The sequence below is a fragment of the Danio aesculapii genome, chromosome 17 (assembly GCF_903798145.1).
Source record: "Danio aesculapii chromosome 17, fDanAes4.1, whole genome shotgun sequence".
Taxonomy (NCBI): Eukaryota; Metazoa; Chordata; class Actinopteri; order Cypriniformes; family Danionidae; genus Danio; species Danio aesculapii.
In genome coordinates, this window is record NC_079451.1 from 52,221,034 (window position 1) to 52,230,053 (window position 9,020).

The window sequence follows — 9,020 nt, forward strand, 5'->3', positions numbered from 1 at the left end:
AGTTCCCCGCGAGGGAACGAGACACTGCGTCTTCCGCCATACTCTCTTCTGCCTGTTACTTCTTTCAAGCAAATTTGAAGTTAACACTGAAGGCTCAGTGCAGGCTTTTATACTCTCTGGTCTGACGACACCGCTTAATTACATTAGATTGATTTCACATGTGCTTCAAGACGCGTATAAAAGAGGTGTTCCCCTAGCGTTCTGGTTAGACGCAGTGTCTCGTTCCCTCTCGGGGAACTATGGTTACATACGTAACCTGAGACGTTTTTCCAGGCTAAAGGTCCCAGATCATCAGGTAACTATAGATAAACGAAGAGTTAATCTCCTAATAAAGCAATGTTATTGTAAATTATGATAATTAAACCATATTAACAAAAATAACCGCAAGCAAGAGAAAACCGGTGAAAAACATTCTGTGTGTGATAATGAAAGGATGATCACGTGCACACAGTTAACGTTAAACGCATTAATAATCTGTTCAAAGAATGGTAAAAGTGAAATGTGGAGATCTGGAGATCTCTTGAAACAGCAGGGCTGTGAATGCAAGGGGACTGCTTTTTTCAAAGAGAAATGATCGCACCAGTTGCATTTCCAGGCACGGTTGTTTTGTGCAAGAACACCCTTTAAGCACTTGTGCGCATCACATCAGCTGTGCCTCGCTCATAACACTGTGCTGCTTCTCAGTTCTAAGAGCACATTTGCGTGCATATTGACAAATGGTCTTAAACTAACTTTCTAATCTCTAGGGACGAGGCAGCTCTGGCAATTAAAAAACTATTTTCAACCAGCCAAAGTGGCAAGTGGGGCTGTCTGTCTAACCCGCCACAGCTGAAATCTACCCGCATTTTGTGGGCTGGCGGATGGTAATGTCAAGCCCTGAACACATCAGACAAAAAAAGTCAAGTCACGTTGACTAATTCATGTATTTCAAACCACAATCTCTCAACAAAACCACACTATAAAAATCTTGCGTTGTAGTACAAAATCTATGGGTGAAATATAGACAAATTCAACACGTTTCTTTTTTCAATTAATTTTATATGACACTTTTTATTCGTTTGTTTGTTTGCTTAATTATAGAGCACATTTAAAAACAACAGATGTTGACCGAAGTGCTTTACAAAAAGACCAGCATACAAAATCTATACTTATATATAAAAATAAGCAAAATATATTAAACAGATTCAAATTTATTATTTACAATCAAAAAGCAAGAGACAGAAGATGATTTTTTAGATGAGACTTAAAAGCACCAAGGGAGGAACACGACCTAATATGTAAAGGCAGACCATTCCACAGATGGGGGGCTGTAGCAGAAAAAGCCCTGTCACCTCTTGATTTCAACCGTGTTTTGGGGACAACTAGCTGAAACTTGTTTTCTGACCTGATTGGCCTCAGTGAAGTGTGCCAGTGAAGAAGCTCACCGATGTAAATAGATGTCAGACCATTCAAACTTTTAAAAACAAGTAGCAATAGCTTATATTGAATCCTAAGTTGGACTGGGAGCCAGTGAAGAGATGATAAAACTGGTGAGATACTAGAATTTTTTTTGGTCCCAGTTAAAAGCTTAGCAGCTGGTTTTGAGCATTTTGAACCAGCTGCAGTCGTGAAATTGAAGCCTGCGAGACTCCTGAATACAAAGAGTTGCAGTAGTCCAATCTGGACATAATAAAAACATTGATGATGGTTTCCAACTCTTTAGAAGACAGAAAAGGCTTCAATTTGACAATGTTCCTTAATTGATAGAAACCACTGTTGACGTCTGAATTTATTTACTTGTCAAACTTTAACTCAGTGTCAAAAATAACTCCAAGATTTTTAGTGTGACTGTGGACCTTAGGCCTGAACAAACCTAATTGATTAATTGTAGATTCACAGACACTCAGAGGGCCAAACACTAGCACTTCAGTTTTTGATTCATTCAAGTGTAAAAAAATGCCAGCCAACCATTCCTTAATCTCGTTAAATTAGGTAAAAAAGGACTGTAAAACAGATTTCTCCCATTTTATGGGCATATAAAGCTGAGTATCATCAACACAGAGATGGTACCTTACATTAGGCTTCTTACAAAAAGCAGCCAAGGGAAGCATGTAGATAAAAAAAGAGCTGGGCCCAAAATTGAGCCTTGGGGGACACCACACTCCATACATGCAGATGAGGAAAAAAATTTCCTAATTCAATAGAAAAGGTTCTCCCTAAGAGATAAGAACTAAACCAATTCAAAACATGTCCTTGAATCCCAGCCCACAATCTTAAACGCCCAATCAAAATATTGTGATGTATTGTGTCAAATGCCACAGTCAGGTCTAGTAAAACTTGAAGTGTGCATTTTCCAGAATTAACAGTCAGACAAATATCATTAGACACTTTAAGGAGAGCGGTCTCAGTGCTATGCAGTGTCCCAAAACCAGATTGAAATTAATCAAGAATGTCATTTCCAATTAAATGAGTAGAAAGCTGTTGAAAGGCAACTCTCTCTCTAAGATTTTGCACTGAAAAGAACATTTTGAAATTGGTCGATAGTTTTTTAAAATCAGATGAATCCAGATTGGGCTTTTTTAAAAGGGGTTGTACTACAGCATGCTTAAAACAAGATGGCACGGCTCCACTCAGCAAACTAGAATTCACTATTGATAGAAGGTCTAATCCAACCACATCCAATACCTGAATGAGAAGATGTGGAGGGATAATATCTAGTGAACATTGGGAATGGAGGACCAAGTCCACTAAATCGAATAACGTGATTGGTTTAAATTCATCCAAATAGTGTGCTAGTGAGGGTGGGATGATACAGTCAGGAAAGAGTGTCCTGAGGCGGAATCCCAGCTCTAAGGGCTTCAAAATATCAATAAAAAACTCTAAAAACTTTTCTCATTTTGCCTGTCAAATAGCAAGACCAGTAGAAATCTCAGTGTTTAAGGCTATAAGTTAATTGTTTTAAAAAGAACTCTAGGGTTATTTCAACCCAGGCTCATTCCCAAAACGTAGTCCCGAGGACGTTTCTGGAGCCTGCGAAATATGTCCCTGGAGGTACGTATTTTTACAGTTTTTGGTTTTCGCAAATCCGCGAGAGGCCGCTGTGTGCGTTTTTGGCTTCTCGGACGTCTCCCGCGAGTGGCGTTCGCGCCCGCATTGTTCTCGCGTGAACCCACCAGAGGCCGCTGTCGAACGAATGTCTGTCTGTCCGACTGACTGGGCGACGGGCCAATCGGCCGGCCGACCCATCCTCCTTCTTCCCCGAACCCAACCGATTTTACCGATCGACCCACCCGCCCTAAACCCAACCAACGATTTGGGATTTTTTTTTTTACCACGTTTTCGGATTTTACCACATTTTCACCCTGTTATGAACCTTTTCACTTTATTTCTTGGACTCTGTTTTAGTCTTACCTGATTTCTGGAACCGCTCTTCCCCGGACTCGAATCCGCTCGTTGTCGTCGTGGTCAGGTTCTCTCTTGCGTCTCGAGTCCGCCAACGCACAGGACGAGCTAACCGGACAAACTGGTTGCTGCGGGAAAGCCCTCCACACGAAGATAAGCGGTCAGCCGGCGAACGCTAAAAACGAAATGCAGCCATACGTACCTCCGGCTACATAATTCGCGCTCTCCAGAAACATCCTCGTGACTACGTTTTCTGAATGAGCCTGGGTTGGGTTATTTGGAGCCTTTTTTATGAGATTAGCAAAATACTCTGTTTTTGCAGCTTTAACTGCCTTCTGATATTGAATCATAGAGTCAATATAATATCATAGAATATCATAATGCACCTATAGTTTAGTTTTCTTCCATGTTCTCTCAGATTTTCTCTATAGCTGACGAATGCTACGGGTATCACCATTTAGCCATGGTTGTCGTCTGGCTTTAGGTTTTAAAATGTTCAAAGGAGCACACAGCTCCATGATATCATTGCAAGTGGAATTAAATATTGACATTGACTCATTTATTTTCTAACCCAAAGGGCAGAGATGGAAATAGAGAGTAAGCCTTTATAAAATCAATGGCCGTTGAAGGATCCAGGCAACGAACACGGCGGTCTGGTGGTTTGTTATTTAAAAAGTGGCTGGGAATTGAAATATTAAAAACAACTGGACTGTGATCAGACAAATAACCCACTTCAATGTCTATATTTGAGATGTCCCTTAAGATAGTACCAAATCTAGGGTATGTCCAAATTTATGAGTAGGCTTTGAGACAGATTGAGTTAGATTAAATGAATCAATAATATGTAAAAAAAAATCATTTTTCTTCTGCTTAGTCCCTTATTTATCAAGGGTCGCCACAGCAGAATGAACTGCCAACTTATCTAGCATGTTTTACATAGTGGACGCCTGCCACCCAGTACGGGGAAACACCCATACACTCTCTCACACTCACTCATACACTATGGCTATATTTGTTTACCCAGTTCCCCTATAGCGCCTGTGTTTGGACTACGCCAAACTTTTTTACTTTTTGATCCAAACACTGTCCTATGGTGTGACTGTCTCAAACATAGTTCAATAATTTACAGCTCGTATACATCAAAAAGAAATCAATAAATCATTCATAAATACATTGTGTCTAAGTTTACAAATGGCTTATTATTGTCACGGTCACCAGCAATCCAGCCTGAGCAGATTACCGGTATACACACGGATCGCTAACGGACTACAAATCCGCCATTATGGACTACATGATCCAGCCATGCACCACACACGCACACAATTGGTTCCTGATCCTGACTGATTGCAAACACACAGCTGATGCTGCTCAAGTACTGATAACACATAACATATATACTGCTCACATTGAGACACTCATTGCTGAGTCTTGTTGAACTGTATAGTGAACATTACGACGCGATTTCCAAGCCTTGCCTTCTGTGTTTTTGTATCTTGCTTTGTTTTGTTTGTTTATTCCTGTCTGCTGCCTGCCTTTTTGACCATCTGCCTGTTTTCTCGACCACGACTCTAGATTGCCCGCATACATCTGTTTGCTCCTGTGTTGACTGTTGCTTGCCTGTCCCTGTTCAATGAAGACTCTGCATTTGGATCTGCACCTCTGTTCTCAGCGTCACTTCACATTACAATTATTATATGCAATAATGAGTCTGGATTATAATTCATCATGTGTAAGTGTTTTCAAGTGCCTGTGATTGTATGAGTATGATATTCAATAAACATGCAGTATACTTCCCATCTACACTCTAAAAACTGCCTCAGAACTGGGCAAACCCAACCATTGAGTTAAAAAATTGAGCCACTGTTGGGTTTCGACAATCCAGCATTAAATAGAGTCTAATGTGTTAAATAATAACTGTAAATGTTCCTGTTTGCCTCTGTCTTTACATCCAGCTCATAAAAAACTGAAAATTAAAGTCAGCTTGATAGATTCATGTTTGTGGAAGCCAAATTTCTTAACCAGCCCAGGTACATTATTTAAAAAGGCTGGAGTGTATTAACCCAACATTGGGTTAAAATATGTACAAACTGATTGCATGTAAATGTAATTTCAATTTCAATGATAAAATTAACCCAATGTTGGTTTTGTCCTTATTTGACCCATTATGACAACCCAGTATCTTATTTGAATGCACATAAAACCACATTAGATATTAATGTCTAGTCATTTCTTTCATGCATTCATTTTTAAGTTGATAAACATTAGTTTATGTATGATTCGTACTTATCTGTCCAGTGAGGCAGCAGAGGATCATCATCATCAGCCACAGCACATTCAGCTTCTGTCCAGACATAATTCCCACTGACCTGACAGAGACACACGTGTTTAATGTTGTTTTCTACAGGCTCTGAACACAAATCCTACATCAGTTTCTCATTACATTCTCCAGATGAAAATCCACAGATGAGAGAAGAGAGACTTTCATCCGTTCACCTCTGAAGCTTCGTGATTATGATTTTAATGTCAGAAAGTTCTCTGGCAAGCATGCAAATCAGGTTTATTTTAGAATGACATTGTTTATTTAGATTCAGCTCCAGTTTGATGTCACCCGTGTTTGACTATCTTTCAAATACATGAGCAATATCACACTCGTAGCAGTGCGATATGGCTGAAAATCCCCATTGGTGGGAGGTGTGCAGCCGAGTGCCTTAGCATCCCACCAGTGCTGAAATACAGCCATATTGCACTGCTATGAGTGTGATATTGCGTTTATACAACAGATCGATGGTATAATCGTGTATATAACAAAGAAAATAAAACACAGAGAGTCTAAAAACTCTTTTGTATGAGGAACTACTTTCTTCCGCCGTTCATTCACATCTGCAGCTGACGTCAGAACAGCAGAAGCCATTGCTAATTCACCATCATCACTTTAGAGCTAGTGTTTGAATGATTCTCTAGCGTAATGTCTAAAGTGATGACAAAACAGCTGATTTTGCTCACTCTTTCAGATTATAAGGTTGAATGTGACATGAAATGCTATGCGTCTACTGAGATATCTTAATCGGTGTATTGTGATGGGTGCCAGGTGTCCCAGCATTTCCCTGGAGACTTTTAGGAATGAAAAAAAAAGAGACAGAAACTATTTCGCTCTTCCTATTGGCCTTTATGCGTATTTCCCAAGTGCTGTCGAATACGTACATGCCAGTCAATGACAATGAGTAGGCAAAAGGCATTAAAAAGACTGTCGCTAAATAAAATGTTACATTATTGTAATAAAAGAATGACACAGCGGTAGAGCGACTATCACACACTTGCCCGAACTGAACTGAGCTCCCATACATGCGTGCTTACATCTCAAAGGTAAAACAATCACAGGAGAAGTCCTCTTAAAGGGGACATTTATATACAATGCATATCAAACATTAAGCGACCGTTACAATATCACAATAATTAAGCCCAAAAAAAAAGCAGTGCAATAACTACGAGACTACTATTGTGGTTGCGAGAAGAAAAAACGCTAAACACATGCGAGCATTTCTTCTGTCTTTCTGCCAACACAACACACATTCCTGATGTGTGAGTCCCATATCTCACACTCTATGCACTACAATTACTTATAGTAACGTTATAAATACAGCACTACAACATACAAAAGAGAGAGATCGACTAGGAATATCACTTATCAGTTTAATAATGATTTGATCAGTTGTAGTTATGCTGTTTTAATATTCTAAGAGCTTATAATGCGGTCCTGTCACCATCTTGTGGATAAAAAACGTCAACAGTCTTTAGTCTACTCAGTATGGCAGGCTAATGGCCACCGACGAGCTGTCTCTTAGAAATTGTAAATATTTTAAAATAGGCACTACTGAGAGTTCAAACACTGAAGAGCAAATCCATCCATGCGCAGCTCTACAGATCCTGAAGCATGCAAGCCAGTGGCGGCAACGGCGAGGAAAAAACTTCACCAATCGGCAAAAATGAAGAAAAAAACCTCGAGAGAAACCAGGCTCAGACGGGCACAACCAATTCTCCACTGTATGTGGGCAGAGTAATATATAAAAGTGAAGGATGAAGAGGGTTTGTGTGATGTTACTGGCAAAATATTGCATGGCTATCAGCCAATCAGATTTAAGAACCTGATAGAGCTGTTGTGTAAATGTTTATATATATATGTGTGTGTGTGCGTGCGTGCGTGCGTGCGTGCGTGCGTGCGTGCGTGCGTGGTGTGTGTTGGATGAAGAGGTGAAGGATCCAAATGCAGTTGAATAATAATTATTGCAGCTCAGAGGGAAAACATAATACTGAACACAAACAAGCTAACAAAAGAAAAGAACATGCTAACATCTGGGAAGTAACTAAAAACAACTGAAAATGAAGGGCATATATAGTGTGAATTAGACAATAAACAACCAAGGCAGCTTATAAAGGCATCTGAGGTGACAGTAAACGATTAAACAATGATAAACAGAACACAAACCAAGATCTTCTATTTATTCTAGATGCAAGACTCCAATGAAAGCATAATCTTTATTAGACAATTGTTACGCTCCGGGAATTTTGCTCTCTCTTTCGCTTCTATCTTTAGGTTTACAGGTTCAACCCCCTTTGGATTGTTATTGGCTATAGGATCGGTCAATCATCATTATCTTCTGTGACGTAGTGGCTTCTGCGACCAATCTGAGTGTTCGCCAGGTTTTTAAAAAGACGACGAGTGGGACGCTGGACAGAGGCTTTTGCGTTCCTTTTTGTTCTTTGTTTTAATCTGCCTCCTGTTATTGCATTTGTTTTTGGTACTTAATATTGCTTTGCCAAAAGTTGTTATTTCCATCTTGTTTATTTTCATTTATTTTATTTTTATTTTTCATTCGAGATTATTTGGTGATTCTTTGTTTTCCCTAGGGGGATTTAAGAGGTAGGTGTCACAGGACGTACATCCTTAGCGAACCTGTCTATAGATACACCAGGTTTCGCAGCGAGCGCTGGCTTTGTATCTTTCTGTTTGGTGAGTTTAGAGTAGGTAAGTTAGGGCATGTAAACACCGAAGATTTGCTTTCAACTATTTTGTTTTCAGTTAGGTAAAGGATTATACTGAGTTTGATTTTTGCGCTTGTTATTTTCTTTTCTTTCGTTTCTTTTGTCCTTTTCCTCTGCGGGGTTTATTATTTTTGGATTATTTTGTTGTTGTTGTTATCTATATTATTCTGCTTTATTATTACTATTTTCTGTTTATCTTTAATTTTTGTATAATAAAGTATTCTCTTTTGCCAGTATTTTGCTTGATATATGATTCTTCTTCTCTCATATTACACAAACTGTCACAATATAAATGTTATTTACTTCAGTCCTAGTCTAACATCAAGAAGTCATAATATTTAATGGGGAGTCGTCCGAGATTCTTTAATCCTAAAACAGCTGAGTATTGTGATGGTTTTTGTGTTTGCTGGTGGAAGTTGACCCTGCTTTATTTCTGTAACGTGGCGTGTTATGCAGGATAGCTTGGCAGCATTTTTTCTTTTTTTTTCTTTTTACTGGCTGTGCATTGTGGTAATGTTTAGCTTGCAGGATTTCATTGTTACTCTATTAGAGCAGATTGAATTATGCAGAAAGCAAGACTTATTTCTGATAGCGTATCA

The 9,020-nt window shown here is 39.2% G+C and overlaps 1 long non-coding RNA gene across 1 annotated transcript in view; it reads right to left on the bottom strand.

Annotated features, from left to right (window-relative positions):
• The window catches only part of LOC130244303 (uncharacterized), a 17,629-nt gene extending 11,752 nt beyond the window's left edge, over window positions 1-5,877 (bottom strand). The window contains exon 1 of the long non-coding RNA XR_008839220.1: window positions 5,822-5,877. This is a non-coding gene — a long non-coding RNA (uncharacterized LOC130244303). The remainder of the gene's footprint in view (window positions 1-5,821) is intronic.
• Window positions 5,878-9,020: the final 3,143 nt, after the last annotated feature.